Source organism: Onthophagus taurus, chromosome 1, assembly GCF_036711975.1.
Source record: "Onthophagus taurus isolate NC chromosome 1, IU_Otau_3.0, whole genome shotgun sequence".
Lineage (NCBI taxonomy): Eukaryota > Metazoa > Arthropoda > Insecta > Coleoptera > Scarabaeidae > Onthophagus > Onthophagus taurus.
The window spans coordinates 12,116,627-12,141,118 of record NC_091966.1 but is presented as its reverse complement, the minus strand read 5'-3'; the positions used below and the strand labels follow the sequence as shown (position 1 = coordinate 12,141,118).

General features: G+C 31.5%; 1 protein-coding gene across 2 annotated transcripts in view; it reads right to left on the bottom strand.

Annotated features, from left to right (window-relative positions):
- LOC111420523 (IQ calmodulin-binding domain containing protein igloo) overlaps positions 1–24,492 on the bottom strand; it is a 45,813-nt gene that overhangs the window by 7,076 nt on the left and 14,245 nt on the right. The window lies entirely within an intron of this gene.

The following is a 24,492-nucleotide window of genomic DNA, read 5'->3' as shown; positions in this document are numbered from 1 at the left end:
GACCTTATAAGTTTTCATAGCAAACTTTTAACAACACGATGCAAGAACGGAAACTTTATATAAACGGTTACAGCGAGAATTTCATAGAAAATTTAGTTATAACTTTGTCTTTAACACAATTGAGGACAAATTATATACCGGAAACTAAACTAAATTATACGTAAACATTAATACATTATAAGTTAATAAGAAGTAAGTAGATAAGAAAATAAAATATTTAAATTCGTCGTTAATCAACGTAAGGGTGTTATTGATTTAAAGACGTCTTTGCAAGTTACTAATTCTAGACTTCCTGAACGCAATCCGAGTTATGCAACTGAAGGTTTCTCATGCTTTACAACTTGAGCTCAAGGTATGTAAATACGTCATCCAAAAGCTTTCGCGAGTTTAAACTGCACGAACGTAATAATCAGCATTTCATGTTAGCTATGAAATGTTGAGTTGGATCGACAAATTCGTGTTAACATTTAAAGTTTATCAACAATCGCAAATTCACTAATAAAAATGAAAATACTGTTACACATTAAATTTGTAAATTTATAAAGAAAGAATTTTTATTTTCGTATTGAAACATGCGACCTTGTGAAATCCTAATGTGAAAACTAGAAATAGTTTTATTTATTGATTATTGGAATATTGAATTATTAAAAACAATAAAATGGTAGTTAATAAAGAATTCTTGTTATCAACTGGAGAATTTATTATTTACTCAGTAATAAACCCGACGGATTCAAATCTGATATCCCTTATAAAAGCAAAGTCAACAAAACCATACGGTCATAAAAAAGATAACCCAGTAACATAACCCAAAAAGATTTATAACAATGAAGGTTATTATTAATGAATCTCGGCTACAAAAAAAATACTTTTACACATACATAAAAGTATGAAATAAATAATAAAGTTTATCTTGTCCCCCTTTTATTGTAGCATATTGTACCTAGTTTTACGACTACTTTGAAATTTACAGTTCGACTTATACTAGTAGGGGCGTATAGGATAATAATTTGTAAACGAGCCCAGACATTCGCGCCCAGAATCCAAGAGAAGAGAGAGAGTGCATGTGTATTCCGGCAATAACCGGCATCCCTAGAGTGCCCAGTTTCAGAGGCCCAATCGTTACTGACAACCAGGTCAAAAGGTCGAACCCATCCCCCGAACTGTTGGGTTGCCCCGTTTGCAATAATAGCGGAAGAGGATTAACGAAACAAAAGTGGATCTCGAGATATACTACGAGATACTAAACGTACTTTGAACGGTTTCCAATTCAAATAATAAAAAATGATTTCAATAAAAACAATAAAAATCTGCAACTAATGGCTTGCAACACAAGTTACTAAAGGTGGAATTATTGATGCTGAAAATAAAGTTTGAGATTATATTAGTATATAATCTATTATATAGTACAAAGTTTTCATAAAATTCTCTTCATGAATTTTAAAATGTAGAAATAACATTTATTGGTAGACTTTATAAAACTAACACAATAAATATATTAGTATAATTTTCAGAATCAATAAATTTTCAAAACAATTAGCTTTTTTTATGGTTAAGGTAAAATCGGGTTACATTGGGTTTGGTTGTATTAGGTAGTGTTACATTGGGAGCGGGCGAGATGATTTAATACTGTTGTGTGTGAACAGTCTGTTGTACATACCATAGCCTTTAATTGCTGGCGTTTATGTCGCTACTCCCCTGACGATTTTTATGAGAAAAAGTCAACAGTGATTTACAAAGTTGGACCAGCAAGTCCGCATTGTTTCAGACTCTGTGTGCATATATTCCGAGCCTATCGTTATTTGGTTGAAACATTTTAGTAATCATAGCAGTGGAATAATATTATTGCAATTCCTTCGAGATATTCTATCATTTGCAATGTCTTTAGACATTGTTTTTTTTTTGATACCATTAAAAATTTATTTTACATATTGACAAGAATAAGCTAAATTCAAGTTTCTAAATACTGTTGCCTCTAGTAGTTGGCCTCTTACTCAACCTGTCGTTCAAAACAGGCATTTTGCACCATCGCGTATTTCACAATCTAAACCAATTTAGCCAATATCTACATCATCAAGTGATAGAAAATCCAAAGAAAAATTAAAATAGTAAACAAGCGAGACAAATCAAAGATACATGGTTTTGCTTCATTTGATATGAAGTTAAAGAAGGAGAGGCGATTCGATGTATATTCAAAGGCAACGAAATATATTATCAGTGTCTGATTCCAAAGATATCCTGTAATCTGTAAAAACAATACTGCTTCTGAAGACTAATAAACATTTGTCAAACTACCAACCAAGTATTGTTAATAGACATACCGAAGAGATGTGGTTTTGCATGATTTACAACCGAACTCGAATAAATTTGATGTTATCCTATTTTGATTAAAAAGTATATGGGACGATCTGAACGGGCGTCTTATGTTAGAAGGGGACTTCGTGTAGGAGATCACGGAAATCAAGGACCTGAAGTTGCACTTTTTATCATCATCTACTGGTGCTACAGCTCTGTGTGGGCTTTAGCCCCCGTAACGACGTTTTTCCATTAATCCCTATTAAGAGCTTTACGTCTCCATCTTTTGACCTTCAAGATTTTTATAGCAACTGTGTCAAGAACGCTTCGAAGGGCACCTAGTCTATAAAGTGTCTATATGTTCTGTTTCCACTGGTAGGTCCATTTTCTATTTGAAGGAAAGCCTGAGATTAGTCCGATTTTGTCTTTTAGGAGAAATAATATAAAAAGTTTTTGTACTTTTAAGCTGGTCTTTAATTAGATAATAAACTAAATCTTACTAGTTTCGGCTACAAGCCATATTCAGAGATAAAAATGTCACATTATTATAAAAACTTGTGCTATAATACAATGTGTATTTTAATTTTATTTTTAGAGTAAGCAAGTTCTAAGTTTTTAAAATGTTAACGTATTGTTGTGTCCAAAAAAATGTAAGCTGTTTGCTGCATTACGTATATCCTTGTGTTGGTAGTCCATTGTCCGGGACACACGATGGCTACCTGGAACTAGGTTTTATTGGTACGTTATGGGCAGACTGTTTCTCAAAGTTTTAGTACAGATCAGCGATTGGCACCCTGATCTGCCTCCAAGACCCATTTACTAACCATTTCAGCTCCAATATTTCTTATATCTTCTTTTAACTTGTCACCCATAGTCGGAATTTCGTGGTAAACTATATCCTTAGGAACTACATTGACTTGACATACCAATTTAATGTTAAAACTTCACGAGCACTTTAACGAAAATATGCTACACCCATCATTTTGTAATCATATAGTCTATGTTTGTTGTAAAGGCAAATTTTCAAATAATATCCGTAAGTTATGTTCCATTAATAAATGGAGCAATCAATGTATCAATAATTATACCATGTTCGACATTAACAGAGCAAAGTCGTTGATGATCCAACCACCCTGTATTCATTGCTCCAAAAATGCATTTTAAGATTATTCACTTGTTGATGATTCGTAAATGTGGGTAAATCTCCATCAAAGAAATGTGTTGTCTCATTTTTTTGTATCCATTGACAAAACATTAAACGATAAAATCGTTCTATAATTGATTATCTACCTATATTGTTTCCTTTTTTCAGCACTGACAACTTGTCGGGGTTTTTTCTTGCTTCTACTTCCAGTGTTAGTGAAATCAATCACACCTCGATAAAAAGTACTTTTGGAAGGCGTATTTCGATTAGAAAAACGCTTTCGATACAGAATTATAGCATCAGTAACGTTTTTGCTACTGTCTTCTTAAATTAAAACCATTTCTATCTTTTCTGCGATACTTAGAGTATTCATGATTTTAATGACTTACAATTACTTTAAACGTTTTCTGCAAAAATTAGTTTTACTTGTTTTAAAATGTATTTTGGAGATGTCGACACAAATTTGTTGTACGTCGGCTACCTTTGTCATTATTATTTCAACGAATTCTTGTTTTCACTATTTATTCCTGCAGTAGTAAAATGATAAATTGGGTGCTATTTAAATTATGGGGTAACATGTCTCACGTGAAAAGGATCACCCTGATTGTGGCCATCTGACTGTCACGATGTTCTTAGATGTAGCTGAAGAAAGCTTCATATTCGAATCTACATCAGATTCATGTTTGTATCATTACGGATAACTAGTACTTAATAAATAATTATTTTCTGAAATTCCAGAAAGTGTAGCAACCTGAGACTACATTAGATGGTATCGATAGAGAGGGAATGTACTTAAAGGCATTCCCGAATGTTGAATCTTCAGTTTATAATTAATAAAAAACACATCGAAAATAGTCTAATATGTTCTCTAGTATGGTTCTTATCTATGTACTGCCAGATTTACCGTAAGGATATAGGGTTCTTTTATAATATTGTTGATATTAGTGTAATTCCCAACCAATATTGTATTACGTTAGAAAATGGTAACGTTTCAAAATAATGGAATTCAATTCAAAGCCTTTTGGTTCGCCAATCAAATAATGTCCTTGCGAAAAGTTATTTTCAATAATTTTTTAATTAACTAAATTAACTTGTAGTACTTTCAACAATAACACTTGCGTTGTTGAATGGATTTTCACGTCAGCTTACTTAATAGATATTTTTGGCCATTTAAGTGTGCAATATTTAACTCTATAATCACATTGCATAAATATCTTTATAGTAGAAACAAGATTAAGGCAATAATTAATAAAAATATAAGTTAAGAAATATCAATCTCACAGAATAAAGTGTTTTCCTGCACCAGATACCATTAAAAACTTATATTTTCCCAATATTTTTTGTCTTTAATTGAATTTACTTAATACTTTTTACTGACTTAAATTTAATCATCGGTTCAGAGAACTATAATGATTGCAGTTATTTGTTACGGGATCGATTAACTAGCGTTTGGAAACCATCCCACTAGAGCATGGATCTAAGTAGAACAACGAAACCGATCCAAAGTATGCGAACTGCAGATCTCTCCATTCACAGCAAATGATCCTTCTAAAATACGTTGGTTACGTAATAGGACCTCGTAGAGTATCAAAATTACAGTCATTATTTAAGTTTTTATTGCAAAATATTATATAAAGCGAACACACCTGTTGCAATCTGAAGTGATGTATTACGCAATTTATTTTTGTAAGGACTATAAGTAAATTGTCAATTTAGAAATATAATTGTCCTACATCGCCATGCGATATCACCACGCATATCTGACATCAAAATTTCTCATTTACTTTTCATGTACATAAGTACATATGTAGATATTACATAAGTAGATGAGAATGCAATTACAGGATTTTCTGTAATTCTTCTGATTTTAGACGGTAGAGAAGTTAAAAAATGTGGAGACAGTAGATTTATGTGGAGGAATACTACACGCTCGCTTGTGTATAGGAACTTATTCATTTATACATTGCGAAAGCTTTGTACCATTTGTTGAATTACCAATGGATTTGTTTCCATCAACAAAGATTTCAAAAATATGATCGCGTGTTTAATAGTAATTAAGGCTAAGCCACTTAAACAGCGTTTTACTTCACTATGCACAACATAACACAGCATAGAAATGGTAGGTAATGAAGCGGCGATTAATTCCATATCAGCTGTATCTTGATTATTTTATGTTTTGCATGATTGAAAGAGGCTCTTCATCGCTTTCAATTGATATACTTTTCCTGAATGTCTTCTGAAATCGTGTGATGAGTAACGCAAGCAAAACAAAAACGCAAAGAGTAAAATACCAACCACTATCCACAATTAATGCATCGGGATAAAGGTGGATAGTGCAGTGAGATGCTCTACGACATTCTATAAAGAACTGCATAGATATGAACGGGTTAATATACACACATGAAAGAATTATAGGGTCTCGCTTTTGTAAAATATTTCTCCATCTCTTTAGAACAAAGCTAATATTCTATTCAACCCCACCATTTTATAAACTATCAAGCATACAAACTTTAAAAGTGACCTTATTGACAACTTTACTACGTAGTACGTAATTTATGAATATCTTAATTTTAAAACATCTAATTTTGCGAATTATTACATCATTCATGCAAATAAGCAAGTGCAAAAAGTTGAACTTTCGAATAAATAATATAATAACTGAGTTGGATGGAATTTAGACAGAACGAGGGCAGAAAACTGGTATTGAATAATAAGTTATCAGTAAAAAATTCAAGAGACAGGGTTCTACACTCAAATTCAATGATAGAAATTCATGAAGCTTGTGAGTTTCAACGAAAAAGACATGAAAGTTGTTAGAAAGATAAAAATATAAAAAATACTTTTAGAGTTAGATTTTTATTGTTATTAAATTCAGTAAACTCATTTAAGATCCGGTTTAGAGTATTATTTTTATGTTGTATGGTAAAGTATTCCTCGAAGAGATATACTTTACCCCGTTTTATGTATGTTTTCGTTTATTGAATGTCTATAAAATGTAAATGTGTTTTTGAAATACGACCTTTACAACGTTGGAAGGTATTACGACCGTCTAGCCAATATAACACTTCACGCCGCCATCACATGTTATTTTGTAGGTATCACTCTTTACATTTCAATTTATCTTACTGTTAATTAATAAATTACGAATGTTATTTCTAGATGAAATAGCATGTCATATAATATCACATTTTAAACGTATGTTTGAATTTACTATACTTACATATAACTATCGAGATAATGTTGATATACAAGACAAGTTAAAATAAAATCGTATAAAATGGTACAAATTAAATAATTTGATTAAATGTCATATTGGAACATGCAGAACAATAATATTCTCAGTTGGTAAAGTATTGATAAGTGTGTCATGTACGATCAACAAGCCATATGAGCAAGAAATTTTAAGTCAAAAGTAACATTAGATTTGTTTAAAATGAATAAATTTAATCTAAATGAAAATAAGATACTAAATATTGAGTTTAATACTAAATCTAATAGTGATGCATCGGACATTAAGATGTTGAGAGAACACTTTGAAAAGCCATTTTTTCTTGACCTTGTTTTATTTGTTTTGGACATAACATTTAGTGCACAGATCTTGATTTTTAGTGTATGAATTAAATTATTGGTTATGTCTAAACGTAAGCTAACGTAGCATTGACCAAATTTTCCTGAAATTGTCTACTCCTTGTATTGCTTTTCGTAGATATTTTAAAAATCATATATACCTTTACGATTGATATTCTAAGAATATATTCTGTCGATAACTTGCGGTATCATTATTTCTCTTCTAAGAGTTGATGCATAGAAACCCATTTGATCCGAAATACCTATCTCGGCCTTACATTTATTATAAGCACAATTTGAAAGTGGCTTTTGTTCATTATCTTTATGCCTACTAGTTTTGGGAAAGGTGACTGTCATATTCACCATTTTTGGGGCATGTTTCGTTGTCAATAGTTGAACATTTCGAGTGTGTAACAATTTTTCCTTTCTTCAATTTTGCATTCATAACTTCATTTGGCATAAACTTCTTATTTGATCTTGCAATGCCAATACCATGGTGAAGAAATCTCAATGTTAGCTTCTAGGTATAGAAGTTGTCTACATACAATGTTCTACCTCCAGATTAAAACCTTTGTGGTATATAGATCAACTTTTGCATCTAAACCGTAATTTTTTTCAAATATCTCTGTTTTACCTGAATCCATTTCGTGTATCCTTCTGAATTACACTATTTCAAAAGTTTAACTACTTATCTGTGCGTTTTATTAATTATATAGGATGTCTCAAGTAACTAGTTCGTTAGAACATCTTAGAACAAGTGCTATTATTCGTACAGTTTTGAAATTGTCGCAGTAGGGGTTAATCATCCGAAACTTTCGTTCTAAAATACTTTCACGATAGCCGCCAGACGATTTTTCACCATGCTCTTTAAAACCCCATTTCTCAGCTAACGTTCATTCAAGAATCCTCTAAATTGGCACGATTACTCTTTAGATACAAATGGATTGTCGTTTGTTGTATCAGAGTATCTTATAAATGGTTAAACATTGAATTACCGTTTCTCCATATTCAGTGACAAGAAAGACTATATTTTTTTAACCTATCAGAGAGAGAATTTAATATTCTACAAATCATCTATAAATATGCTTATGCCTATTTCTTGTAGTTTCCCTCATATTGAAAAGTTTATCAAAACATTCGTTCTACAAAAGTAAATATATAATGCATAAATGACTTAATGAAGTTTGGAAGAGAACCATTGAATAAAACAATTAAAATTTCGTTTTTAAATTTCCTTATCAAATCCCTAGCTCCAGTTATGAAGACCACAACATCGGGTCCATGTGTTGTTTTCGCGTAGCTGGAGATCCCAATGGCCATTTTCCCAATCCCCTATTCGACATTAACCTACATTACTAGGGCGTTTTGAACATTAGATAGTTTTTAAATTTAAATGATATTTAAAAATAAGAAGGAATTTGTGTTTAAATGAAAAATAAATTAAGTGACTCAAATTTATGAAAATTAAGATTTTCAGTAAAAGAGAAAACTTAAGAATTTATCGATAGACTTAATTAAGTTTATGGCTAGGAGCAATGGGGTAACTATAGTGTGGCAAGACTGGCAAAGTGCCAAGAGCTACCGACTCGAAATATTTCAAAAATATTCATTTTCAATAAAAATAATAGATATCCTTTGAATTTTGTATTAAATTGTTTGATAGTCATGATTTTTCTTTGAATTCTCTAACATAATGATTTAAAATTATTGGCTTGTTTTCTCAAGAGAAAATGAATTATGCTATACTAAAAATTTAAATTAACAAGTTCTCGGCAAGCAGGTTTAAGTTTACTATTGTTTATAATGAGAAGCTTATTGTTGCTTTAACAAACGGATGGTTGAGGTGGCATTCATAACGATACACGATTAAATTTGTTAATCTTTTTGTACTCTATTAAATACAATACCAATTATACGATCAAACGAACGTTCATTGTGACGTTTAACTGAAATATGGTAAGTCTCGTTTGAAACGTTTACCATGTGAAATAATTAACTAGCCAGGTCCTGAATTAAGCATACGCTTCCCATAATTTGAAGCCAATAAAATTATGAACAAAAAGGAAGGGTAAAAGGTGAGCTGAACACATACATATGTAATCTATAAATTCGTTGATGAGAATGAGCTGGAGTGATACTGGTGATTATGACTGAGAATGAGGCACATGACACCTTCTCATTGGTAAAATCTTTCAGTATAACGGATAATATCTTGAACATGATGGTACTTATTGTTACCTAATATAGTTACCGTTTGACGGCGGATTGCTTAAGGTGCTTGATTCATTCTCTCTAGAGAATTAAATTTTTAAAAAGCTAGAAAGTAACTCTAATTACTCAACAACAACTTTATCCTTGTATTTCTACCTACTTTACAAGCCGATATATTTGTTTTCATTAAAGATAGCGGAATATTAGATACACCACTAGAAAGCCTGATCGTAACGATTAAAAGTTGAAAACGCAAACTATTGTTGTTGACAAAATATAGATAACAATTCAATCAAAAAGATACCCAAAAATCCGACGTAAAAAATCAATGACCGCTATTTATTGAACATTTTTGACGTCATTAAATTTATGGATTAACAATTGGAAACGCAGAGCAAAAAAGATAGATAACAATTCAATCAAAAAGTTTCCCAAAAATTCGACGAAAATCCGGCGTAGAAAACCAATGAACGCTATTCATTGAATATTTTTGCCAAAATAAATTCTCTCTTTTATGTAATGAAAACACATCAAGATATTTCATTAAGATATAATACAAATTTTTGGAATTATAAATACATATTCGATACGTTAATAAACAGTAAATATTAATGGATTGATATCATTCTTTATTCATTTATTTATTCAGTGCATTTGTTCAGACATTGAGTGAATTTATCAATATTTCGTATTTAACCAGGAACAAAAATGCAAAAACAATCATCACTGTTCGAATGGATATCACCAATCGTTTTTAATAACATTCAAATCGAAAATTTACTTTAAATTGCTTTTTATTTCATGATGATGTCTCAATTAGAGTTTGAGATACTTAAAGTAAAATTATTAGGGTAATAATAATTAATATTTACGGTTAAAAAAATCATCTTCAAAGTATTAAATACTATGTAAAATTGCTTGGAATTGCTTTTTATTGCATGACGATATCTCAATTCGTTGTTGAGATACAATTTTTCAAAGTGAAATAAATGAAATATTCATATTTATTACAATCAAACATACTGCGTTTTATTTAAAAAATCATACAACGATGATTATGGAAAATAACGAATTATTTATAGTGCATTAAATCTTCATTAAATTTGCTTTAAACTGCTTGGTATTTCAAAACGATACCTTAATTAGTTTTTGCGATAAGTAAAGATTAATTACCCTAATTTACCCCATTTATGTATAAGATTATGCTAGGTTCGTTCAAAATATCATAACTCCGAAATTTGAATATTCCAAGAAATGATCTTCAAAATCTTGAATACTATATGTATTTGCTCTAAATTGCTTTCTATTTCATAACGATATCTCAAGTTGTTTCTGAGATACGTAAAGATTAATTATACCAACATATATAGTTAAGATTATCAAGGTTGAGTTCAATAAATCATAAGTCCGAAATTTGAATATTCCTAGAAATTATCTTCAAAATGTTAAACACTAAATAAATTTGGTTTAAACTGCTTTGTATTTCATAACAATATCTCAGACAGTCTTTGAGATATATAAAGATTAATTACCATAACATGTATGTCTAAAATTATGCAAGGTTGCATTCAAAAAATCATAACTCCGAAATTTGAAAATTTCAAGAAATGATCTTCAAAATATTAAATACTAAATAAATTTGCTCTTAATTGCTTTTTATTTCATAACGATATCTCAATTCGTTCTTGAGATACAATTTTTTTAAATTTGTATTTCGTATTTATTACAATCAAACATGCAGAGTTAGATTTAAAAAATCATAATAACGATGGTTATGGAAAATAAGAAATTATTTATAGTACATTACATCTTCATTAAATTTGCTTCAAATTGCTTTTTATTTTATAACGATATCTCAATTATTTTTCGAGATACATAAAGATTAATTACCCTAACATTTATGTCTAAGATTATGTAAAGTTGCTTTCAAAAAATCATAACTCCAAAATTGGAAGATTCCAAGAAATGATCTTCAAAATATTAAACACCAAATAAAATTGCTTTAATCTGTTTTTTATTTCATGATGATATCTCAATTAATTTTTGAGATACTAATTTCTGTAATCTCTGTTATTAAAGTTAAAACAGTCAAACATGCCACGTTGGGTTTCAAAAATCATAACAACGATGTTTATTGAAATGAATTTTTATTAAATTTACTTTAAAACGTCTTTTATTTCATCCTTAAATCTTTATTCGTTCTTGAGATATGATTGTTTGAATTCCTAATTCCTTCTTTAAATTTCCTTTAAAATGTTATTAATTTCATCATTACATCTCAAGTGGTTCTTGAGATACGATGTTTTATTGGATAGAAAGTAATTAATAAATCTGTAAGCGTCTACCATCAACTTGTCGCCTCTCCCATTATCAACAATTCTTCTAATTAATTTGGTAGTGCGGCAGTTTTATGCAGCTCATCTCATTTGTAAGTTCTTCTTCTTCTTTCATTCTTCGGTGTTACAGCTCGAACCTTAGATTATTTCACGACTTCGCATCATCCATCTCTGTCTGCAGTTCTGCCTTTCCAATTTCGCACCTCCATACTTTCAAGATCCCTCTCTAGTTCATCCTTGTAGCGATTTCGAGGTCGACCTTGGTATCGTCTCCCTGTCATGTTAGACTCGAACATTCTTCTTAGTAGCCGGTGATTTGCTATTCTCATGACATGTCCAATCTACCTGAGACGTTGGGCTTTTCTGAAGCGTAAGATACACCTCTCTCTAAGATACCATCAATCTGCGTTCGACTATTTTTCTTTCAAAAACAATCAGTTTCTTTGTATCGCAAGCTGGCTCCATGTTATTGATCCATATGTAGTAACCGGCCTCATCAGAGTTTTGTATATCCTGATTTTGGTTGTTTTGGAGATGATTCTAGACCCGATCAACTTTTTGTTAGCGCAGTAGTTTCTATTGGCAGCAATATTCTCCTTTGTATATCGGAGCTAATCTGGTTTGTGTTGTTTATTTCGGCTCCCAGATACACGAAATTTTCGAAGGTTGCATCCTCGATAACGATGTCATGTTTATTTCGTCCTCGTTCCTTTGGTGACAGGTTTAAGTATTTTGTTTTTCCTACGTTTACCTCTAGTCCAACCTTTTTGGTCTCCTTTTGCAGCTCGTTGTAAGTTTCCCTGAATTGGTTTTCGTTTCTGGCAATAATGACGATGTTATCCGCATAAGCAAGGATCATCTTGGACTTGTAGATAATTGTCCCACTATCCACGATATTTGTTAGTGCCACTTGAAGTGCTAGGTTGTATAATGTGGCTGAGAGGCCGTCACCTTGTCTTACCCCTCTACTCAATACGAACTTTATCCACAGCGTCCATCCACAGAAACTCGTGCCTAAGCATTCTGTAGCGTACCTAGCTCTTGTCAATCTGCCAAGTCTTTTTAGTATGCCACTTCGCTCCATGAAAAGATATAACTTTTCCTTGAGTATGCTGCCAAAAGCTCTGCGGAAGTCCACAAAGAGGGTGTGGAGCAACAACAATCTGGTCTATCGTTGCTAAAGAATAACCTTCATCTTCCTAGTTCATAGTTGCTTTCTTGTTCATGGCATTAATGAGACCATTGAATCAATAACATCACGGAATGAGTAATAACTGTCGATATACAAAGAAACTATCAATTTAATCACATATTATTCAATGAATTATTAAAGACATCGAATATTAGTCATCGAAAGTATTAAGATTTTCCATAAAGGGTGTTTAATATAACGAATATTATTAATGAAAATATTGTTTTTATATAAAATACAAAAAGTTAAAAGCATAAAAGATTTGATAACAAAAATGAATCTAAAAAAAATTCAATTTAAATATCAATATACCCGCATCGAGTAAAATGTTATTATTTAGATATAAAAGCTGGATCGCTAAAATAACAAAATTATATCAGAGGAGAGAACCTAACCGACCTCAACACATTCAAAACTCAAATTAAATAAATCCAATTTTGAACGTGACGATTTCCAATCTCGACGGCTTGCAGCTATAAATATCTGAAAGCGAGGCTTTTCCAGGGAAGGGTTTGGTTTCCCCGTCGACTGTGCTCTATGGCAAAACCAACCACCAGCAAGCACGAGGAAGAGGCGGGGAATGACGATGAGGGTTTCTGTGCGTCTTTGTTAAAGTTATAGTGGGGCGCGGTGAAAACGAGATGTCGGAAATAGAGCCGGGCCAGATCAATGTCTGAATTCATTATTAGTAATCCAATAGATGTTTGATCAATTCTACTAGTCAATTCACTCGATTCATCCATTATCTGGACGACCCATTTTAATTTTCTTCTTTGTGACTCAAAATTATATGTAACAGGAGCGTTTTATTAAAATGTCTTCATTAAAATGTTTTTAAACAACATTTTCTAATTTAAAAAACAATTTTCTGAAATTTAATTATAATCTCTTTTTCTATTAAAAGCTGAGGGTTCATTATGGGAAAGAAAACGGGGAAAAAGAAAATTTTTTTATAGGGGGTGGGTTGTAAAAAGGACACTCCCTTTGAGCTGAAATACGTCGGAAGTTATCACTTAACGAGGCGTGCCGATCGATTAATACGAAATTTAGCGTGAACCGTGCTTCGTAGCCAGCGACCGAGCCGAGCTTTTCCTGTTATTATTTGCAGACTGACCTCATAGTCTTAAACGAGATTAGGTGTTAATTGGAATGGTACCGCTAATAAGCGCCCAGTTCCTTTGTGTTTTAGGGATTATAAAATAGCACTTAATTATTAATATGCACTCTGTGTTTTAATATTTGATATTTACTCATCACAAAGTGGAAAAGGAATTTTCTTGGTTAATTCATAACCTTTGTAATTATGATCTTAACCAAGATTATAATATACTTTACGAAACGATTTATCAACTTGTTTCATTCAGTCTAAATACATAATAAGTAGATATATTTGTGGGTTCCGATCGATAACTTGTCAAGGGCAATTTTGAATGGAACACGAATTTATCAATGAACTCTATCAATCAGGAAATTATATGTTGATTAATAAGATTGAACAATTATCTAATCAGAGGAAATGAGCAGCATGATATTGGGTGTTATAGAGAGAATGAATATGTAACATTGTTCATTAGCTTTAGGAATAAATTAATAAATTAATTAATCCTGTTTTAGTACTAATATTGTAATTGGTGTTGATCAACATTACATTAATACAATATTCATAGCTATATATGGACAATCAAAAAAGGTATATTGCATTTATCTTTTATGTGCGTCAAAAGTTAAAATATATAATGTAAAAACTAAAACCATCAGGAAAGTTACAATATTACAAAGATCTTAAATCTAAACTACTTCATATGCTTTTCGCTTCCGGGGGTAACCAAATAAACAACTGTTGGAATACACAAACTGAACCAAACTGGTTTGTTATTTGCATGGTCTACAAATATTTGCCGATATCATGCTTATCACTCGTTTCACATTTATGTATGTGACAAGAGACCTTAAATATATGTTTGTTGGAAAACAAGCTTGTTTCCCTCTATCCAGTACACGCCCTCTTCACTAAACTTAAATAGATACACTCTGAATGGAACGTTACCTCTACAATATAGTATACTAACAATATAAACACTGAAAGTAGAGCAAAATTTGTTAAAGACTTAGAAAAATTTTAAGATAGGAAGACTGCATTTGTGACCAGATTTTTAATATTGACGAAACAGGTTTGTTTTGGCAGAAAATGTCTACCAGAATATTTATAGTTACTAAACAAAAGAAACATCTATGCCAGATTACAAAGCAGCAAAGAAACAGAATAACATATTTATTGGGCAGGAACATCTCAAGCAGTATTAAATCTGAATGTTAATAATAAAAACCAATGCGAAAAACCTAAACTCCCGAAAAACTGTGATAAGCGTAGTCTTGCTGTTCACTATACAGTGTGTCCCCGGATCGAGTTACAAAGAGGAAAAAAAAATTTATTACTGATTATTCAAACTTATCTCAGCATAAATAATGCGTCGGATATGTTCAAATTACTAAATCGCACGAAATTTATACTCTGATTATAGAAGTTAACTAATTATTCCCATTTTTATGTAAAAATTGGACATTTTTTTAATTTTAAAATTTTTCAAGTTCAATTTATGATATGTAACCATAGAAACTATAAAAGTTACAACTTATGTTAGTGAGATTAACTCTTTTCATGCGATGTTAACCGTGAAAGAGAGAATTTATTTAGTAAAGTGTTATGGTACTGGTGAATCATGTTTTCGTGTAATTATACAAAAATATCCAGACACAAGAATATCTCATGTGGGGCTCGCAAACTTATGAAAAAATTTTTGAATCGTGTTCTGTATTAACCATAAAGAAGCAGACAAAGAGACTAAATGAGGACGACGCTGCTTCTCTAATAGCATTAAATTCCGTTCAAGAATCTCCAAAATTATCACTTCAAAAAAGAGCGTTACAAACTGAAATTAGTAAATCGCACCTCTCCAGAATTTACAAAGAAAATAAAATTAAACCATTTAGACCACGATTTAGACAGACTTTGGATGCCGGCGATGTTGCCAAACATTTGGATTTCTGTCTTGAGATTGGTAATGAAATATTAAATAACCGAAATTTTCATACATTTATTGTATTTTCGGATTAAAGCACCTCTCTTTGTAACTCGATCCGGGGACATACTGTATATCTAACAAGAAGCATTAATAACTATAGTTATTTTTCAATGGTGGTTTAGAAACTAGAAATAAAATTAAAACTACAAGTTCAAAGTGACAAATCTTTGTTTGTCGAATCACCGGTCATCGCCAACTTCCATGTGGACTATTTGAGGAAATGACTGTAAAATTCAGTCTTTGTATTCCTCTATATATTACTAACCAAGATCAACGAGATACAACTCAAATACGGAGTCTACCGGAAGAAATCGCACATGAATAGGTAACCTATAAGTTTCATAACACCATCACCCATACCAGATGATATCCATAATTTCCACTCTTTTCCAAAGAGCCAATATATGAGACGGAGAAAATTTGAAGAATGAAGTACGACTGCTAAAGGACGTACTCCAGATGAACTGTTATAGGTTGAACAACATCCAACGGGAAAAACAAGAAGCTACATCGAGTGAGACATGGGATAGTTAGCAAACTACGGAACGCTTTGATAATCCATAATCCCATTCAAATCTCCTATACCTTCGTTATCTCTTGCTCCTGACATCTCCTCTCCCTCCACTCTCCACTCATTCAGACACTCTAGCAAGACTCTTGCAAGCTGTAGGGCAAACTCGACGGAACTTTGAATAAAAAGCAATGAAGGAACGTCAGATTAGGAAAAAACGCAAAGAACGATACTATAAAATAGATTTCGATAAGAAAAAAAGAACGTCCAGAAGCAGCTACTACTGCCATAGGATGACTATAGAAATTTATCGGCATAAGAACAACAATAGAGAGGATGTTGTGTAACTGAGCCGAAACTAGAAGATTTTACTGGACCGGCCGTGAAAGCTTACGAAAATATATGGCTTCAAATCTGTTTTATACGTGAGATTAAAGCGTATTTCAAAAACAAGAAGATCCCGGTTAAGAGTTTACTATTATATCGCCCCTGGTAACCCTCAATCATTAAATAAACTGAACCCTGACATTTCATGTAATTTTTGCCACAAATTACCACCTATATGCTTCAACGAGTCAATGTATAATAGCCAACCTTAAATTAAATAATTTTAAACAAATTTTTAGTCAATGCATAGTGGCTATAGATCAAGGGTGACCAGACTTTTGCAATAAGAGCAGTAGAATTTATTGAGTTGGCTACTAGTTGAGTGATTATGAAATTATAACGTCGAAATTAATGTATGATAATCAAACTGATAGTTGGAATTTGTACATCTTACTAATAAGAATTAGTAAGATGTTCAAAATTCCTCTAACATTTAGAAGACTAAATGTTGATTAGTCAATTGTGAACGAATCTTCAATTAATTAATTTGATTTGTATACCATTTGGAGACCTTAATCTTCTTGCATTTTCATTAATTCCAATTCTCCTGAAGCTGTTTCTGGCAATAAATATTTTCATAATGGAAAACTGCTGTTATGAAAATCAATTTCAAATTCAGTGGATGGTTTTAGCAACTAAATCTGCGAATCTATCTTCAAAATCGTAAGGCAGATTTAGGCTAACTGTTATTTTTATATTTCTTATAGAAATAGTAGTAGCGGCTCGTGAACCACAGTTTGGCCACCAATACGATAGATAATGAAAGAGACAGAGGCGGTGACCTTAATCTTACGTTTAATCGTACTTCTTACTGAATCTTAGAATTTTTTGGAAGAATTTGCACATTTAAAATTGTATGCAAATAGTGCGAGATTTTTGAAAAATAACAATACAGAGAGCTTGGAAAAAGGTGATTTTAATGACAATGAAAACATCTATGACCTTAAACCATAATATATAAGAAAGAAAAAGAAAAGAAAGTGTTATAAAGACACTTTATAAAGATTTTAACTTTTGTTGTTCGTGCATTTTGTTGTGTCTTTTAATTTTAATTATAAATAGTAAGTAGTGATTTTGACAATTCGGCTGAGGATGAGCTTATTGGCTCGAAACTAGTCCCGTATAATTTAAAAAAATTTTAGTAAGTACGAAGTTTTTTATTTTCTTTCTTATATACTTTCCGAACTTGCAACATGGATTCATTTAATTTAAACCATAATACCGAACAACATTGTAGAAATGGTAGAAGAGCTAGATCTGAATGCAGAATCAGAAAAAGTCAATGTGTTGAACCTGGGAATACAAAAAGAAGTTCATAATATTGAACCATTTGTAGGATTGACAACGAAAATATTTTTGAGCACCTTGACAAAGCAATGGCCCTTTCTGAAAAGCATGACACTAACTTTGAAGGAAGTTCAAAAGATAATGCAAATCTATCGAATGCTTATAATTGTTATGAACAAATCGACAAAGAGAAGAAAAGAATATCAACTCAAAATACTCTGGATAGCTACTTCCGCAAAATCATGTACGCCTTTGCTAGGTTCTCTAAATAGTATTGGCATTAAACTCCTTAGGTATTGATTGACTGAAAAATCTTCTTGATAGCGAGCTTGTATACCAGCCCTTAAAGTTGCAGTTACCATGATCTCTCATCTCCTCCACCTTTTTTGTCTTACTTTTATACATACTAGTTATCGACAATTTCTCGGTACTTTGGACTCTCGGACTACGTTTTTTTGCGAAATTCATTGGTTTCGGCTATCCATAAATGTTTTGATGTTTTTAAGTGTGTAGGTTACTTTTTTTGCATTGAAGCTCACAAACGCAATAAAAAAAGTCTCCTTCGTTTAGTTTTATAACATTATTTTGCATATCAATTCTTTTCATACTTGGCGATTCCTTACACTGGAATGAATGTATAAGATCGGAAGTTGCTACAGCATATCCCACTCTCAATTAAGTTAAGTATTTTCCGTAGCAACATGATGCCGTCTAGACTCTGTTGTATTTGCATCCCACTGCGTAACTTAATGTTAAAATCGCTGGTAAAACTAATTTTCCTATTTCACTGTTTGAAATTTGCATATCATTCTACTTTGATGCATATTGGTTTTTATAGAGGTGAATAGTTTAGCACTGTTTTCGTAGAAGGCATTTAGAAATGCTCCTGTAATCTGCTCGCAAGTTATGCTCCCCTGAGACACTTCGCTTAACACCGAAATAGCCACAACCTGTTGGGAGATATTTTGATTCGTACAATATCTCACAATAACTTTAAAAATATATTATATAATAAGTTTTTCATTTCTTATTTTCGTATATTCATCGCAACTATGTCTAAAAACTCATCGTCTGTAATTTCACTGAAACCAAATTTATCGTTAAAATCAGCTACTGTATTCTTAGTATAAAAAAGAATCAAGTCATTATCGGCGTACTCCGCATCAACGACAAAATTCATTAAAGCATCCTTAATCCTATCAGCACCTCACAGCGCAGGTAGGAGATCCGACGGTTTTTTACTAAAAAGTAACCCTTGAGAACACAATTCTATCCAAACCCTTTTAACGTAAAATATTAGATAATCTATTTTTGGAGTAAACTCCTTGTCTTTCTTACAGTTGACAATTCCGAACACTTAATCTTTTATCGAGCTGCGACCTTACTCAATTTAATTCTTTCAAAACAAGCGTTCGCCACGGTGCATTTTGATTTGTAAATTTATCAGTTGCCAATGGTGACTCAATAGGGTAAGTACGGTAATTAACAGCATGTGAAATCACAGCCAAAATTAATTATCAAATTCCAGCTGATTAATAAGAACAATCTTTTGACAAAACGCAAATAAATATCGCAATATTTCCACTCTTATTTTTACTCATAATTGATGCCGTATCAGAAATCAGAAAAATTGTATTGTTCTGATGATCAGTTTGAGGTTCATATAATGTTAATCATTGAGCCTCGGCCACAAGCTGTAATTTTGCCAAGTTGAAATTCGAAATAAAGATTGACAATGTGTTTGAAAATAATAAATTGCATTCAACATGAAAAGATAATTAAAATTGTTTTTCCAATAACAACTGTTTTGATACTGTTTGTGCTTTAGGTTTCATAAGTATACTGAAACTTAACTGAAACCTGAAATAAACTCAAACTTTGCTCCGATGACCGAATCAAAGAAAACATTTTGTAATTGTTTAACACAGATCAAAGGGGAATTGAAGGAAAATTAAAATACAGAATTAAAACGTAAAACGTAGATTCAACTCCAAGTATAATTATTAATTAAATTAAATTCAAACCACTGAGGTATACACAGTAATTGAATAAGTTCGAACGAATTTATAGGGATTTTAGTATTCTTGGTTATTGAATTAGTTTATTACGGTTCAGAATTAAGATATAATCTTTCATATTATTCCACATAAGTAGGACACGACCGATGATGTAATTAAATTATCATAACAAATCTATGGCAGTTCTTAGATTTCTCCGAAGACTTTGTTTTGTTGCATCATAAATTTTTATATTCTATCATTCATTATAATTAGATTTTATAAATATGTTATAATCTTATCTGTTGACTACTTTTAATAATTGTTTACCACAAATGGTTGGTTGTTGTAACATTTATCCCTAAGATTTAAACAACATACTTGCAATCTTTTAAGATGTTCGTATTTCACTTTATAGCTCCTTTGTGCCTTTTGGCATATCCAGATCTACAATTTAAAGATTCATCTGTGTGATACGTTGGTTCTTTCCGTTTTCTACTTTGAAGGTGTAGTCTGCTACCCTTGTATGAGCGAGAAGCTTACACTTTATGATCGGCTGGATGGTTAAATATGTCGAGATTTCAAGTAGTACCTACACAAGAATTTATTTCTACTTAGCACCTCTTACATGCATAATAAAATTACATTTCGTACGCAAATTCATGATATTAACAGCATAAGTACACAAAATCAATACCTTTTTACACTATTTACAACAATTTGTTGGGTTGTATAATTTGGCTAATATTTATAAGAAAGTAACTTCTACAATAAGTCGTTATTTTTCACATTTGTTGTCGGATTGATTTTACCAAATTCCTGATAAACTATCTATGGGATAGTTACCATGGTTACAGCGGTTCTCATTGAGTAAGAGCTGGATTTATCTATAGATAAAATTTATGAAGAGGTGGTAATATGGGCCTAAGAAGATAAAAATTGTCCATCAGACGCAAAATTTAACTTACTGTATGCTCAAGATCACTGAAAAAAGACAACTTAATATTCTGTTCAGCGAAAATTTGATTTAGGTAATTTTTGTTGCAGCAAATTTTCCATTTAAAATATATCATGCTACTAGACAGTGATGGATGGCGAGTCGAAAATTCTTAAGCATAAATGGTTATGAATTACATTTAATAACCATTTTATTAATATCTTTGATATATAGCTATTTAGTCCTCATAATTTTCATTATACATATTATTTTTTTAATGTTTCTACAAAACATGAAAACGAAAAAATGAAAAGTTTATTTTATTTAAAAAAAGAAGTCTCCTGGAAATTTAACTTTGGAAAATAAGCTTTTTCTATTCGCAGTGATTTCTAACCTTTCACATTCACAGAAATTAACTTAATAATTAACTTAATTAGGCAAATTTTGTCTCGCACTGTTTCTAATTTTATATTTTCCTCATAACGTGTCCAACCTATTCTTCAGCTTTATTGGACTCGATCTGATTTTGTCTCAATTTTCCTTGTTAATGATGTTTCTCCTTCAAAACTATATAAATAGATAATTTATTATTTATAATTAATAGATCAAAATAGATAATTTATGATTTAGCCTCATTAAGGCGAAATAATTTGCGGGCGAAACTCTACAATTAATATCATATCAACCCACAAACAGGTCAATACATTACTACGCTTCTCTCTGTAACAAGCGGTCTTAGCTAAGCGTAAGGTAGAGAATTTATAAAGTATCCACATGACCAATGCTTCTTTCATACACTAGATATAATCTTAGGTATAATCTTTGACATAGTATCTTGTGATTATCAATAAGTATTTGCGTTCTTTTTTAATGTTGGTTTTTTGCAAGTTAATGTTTTTAATTTATCCGGTTTTCTGACTGGCTTGGTGTAATTTGTTAAATTAAAATTGGGTGTGTATTCTAAACTACTTAAGTATTTTCCATTTATCCTAATAGCTTTATTATTTCGGAATAGTCTTGGTCTTCCATTTGTGTCTAATTTAAATAGACTCCTAAACTAACTTCTTTATCAATATGAAATTCTGGTCCCAGCCTTTGTAGTTTCGCTACACCTTTATTGCTATTATAAATCCTCTTTAGCAAGCATAGGTTGTTATGTCAAATGTTATGTAGCAATCGGTTAACAATCGACTAATTATGGGTAACTTGGAAACGATAAGAGGCACAAGAATTGGTTACATTAGACAAAATGTTTCTTAATAGACCAACTTTTTCATATATATTTAATAATTACAAGATCTTTCGGTAGAAGCGTTATTTGCAAAAATTGAATTTATCGATTATATAATTTTGCTTGTAACTCAGATAGTTTCGCAGAAATTGAATTAATCTTTTAACTGTTTTTTGCTTTGGTACGAATGTGCAAACCACAAAAATAATATCTATAATACCTGAACACCTAACATTATTATGGTTAGCCTGAAGATAATTTATGATTTTTGTATTCTTGTAAAGAAATTTTCACTCTTAGTACTACACAATGCTGGTAAAGAAAAATTTGTGAATTCTAAATCAAATGAAACTCGTTAATTTCAACTTTTTAAGGTATTTAAGTGGCAGAATATCGGAAGAATGCCAATAGAGGCTTCCAAAAAATCACCAGAGCGGGATAACCACATGGGACTAGACCTTCTGGGCGACCCCCGAAGAGATAATACGAAATTTGGAATTCAGCAACACAGCTGAGACAGTAACATGTTGAAGAAAGACAGAGCCGAGCCCTATTATAAGAGGAAAAGATGACGAAAACAGTTTTCCTTCTGCAAAGAGTGCCTTCTGCACTTGCGATTAAGGTATCTTCAGGTTTCCCGAGAGAAAGATGATTTTTTTTCAAAAAACCATAGAGCTATTATTTGCCAGAATTTTTTATCTTTACTGAAGCGTACCATATCTTCACCATCTTCATTATATTTTACTGCAACATTAAAATCGAGTTTTTCGACTTCAATGGTTACTTACCTGAAAGAACATTCTTTGTGGTGTTCAGAAATAATTTTTGACATATCTGGAGGAAATATTGTTGATCTATTGAACTTAGATTAGAATCTTTACAAAGTGTTTACAAACAAGTTCGAAGTCTGACTTTGCTAGCGTTAGTTTTAGTACAGTGAATACCGGCCGTGAAAGCTTTCGTACTTGTATTGTTGGTACACCCGCTGTCTTTATTTCAATGTGAACGGAGTTTTTGTCGTCACCACGTCCTTAATAGTTGCTTTTGGTACTCTGTACGCAACTGCATTCAATTAAACCTAAATTTGACTTTCTTGTATGTGATAATAGATATTAATAAAGCATTTTCAAACCATCATTCATAGTGTTCCCTTTTTCTCTTGATAAGTACATATACGTAGTTTTTTCTATCCTTGACCGTTTTGGTATTTGTTCACTAGCACTAGGCCGTTTCAAATTTTCATTTGCAATCAGTTTGAAAGTGTACCTTGTTTACACATTTTCAAAAATATATAATTAACTGGGGGATAATTAAATGAAAATTGAACTTATGAAGAAACAAAAATCTCAGCAGAAAAATTATGCAGGAATAATGAACTGAAAACAACGAGTCTAAAAGGATATTACAGCGTATTTTCATTTCTTCATTTCTGTCTCTGTCAGATCTTGGAACTACTATTATGATCCTTCTGTTCTTCCTCTATCTGAGTCTTGGTGTCTTGATTTGCGAGCAAATATGTTGGCTAATTCTAGGAATTGATGAGTTGATTTATAAACGAGTCAGATATACCAAACTTCCAAACTGTCTTTTGGCTCATCGTAAGAGTTTCTTTTCTGACAATCATAATCTTCCAACTAGTGGACATGACGGTGTATTGAACAAAAGTCTCAACCTAGTTTATTTACTCCTCGTGCTACTTCTTCTCATCCATGGCAAGTCCTATATTGCTCATAGTTTTAGTTGGTTCTACGACAACTCAAAAACTTGGCAGCTTGAGCTATCATGCCTTTGCTTCCAATTTTGTACGTTTTCTTTCTTCAACACGTAACAAGGAACTAAATTCCATCCAGAAAACACGCTTGGTTTACTTCGGGATTTTTTTTTTATTGATAACTTTATATCTTAATTTTTTCTTGTGTTACTCGCATGAAAATACTTAATTTCGTTTTCGTACTACATATACTTCAGTAAAGGGCTTTAATTTTGATTACTTTACATTATTCTTTACAATTTTAACGTAGGCTATATTTTAAGTGAGTTTAATTTAAATATTTTAATTAGTTTAGTTAGTTAATTAATTTCCAAATAACTTTATAGATTTATGCAATGTATCTTCACATAAATTAAATTTATCAACTAACTACTCAAACTTTGAAACCCAACTCACATGTAGGAATACAATATATCGTTATAAATTTTATTGTGTAGAATTTTACTTGAAAATTCGTAACCTATTTTATATCTTTGCAATCCATAGGTTGAGAAGCACTACTTCAGCGTACAATACAAGATTGGTACTGATAGCTTCTGAAAAAGA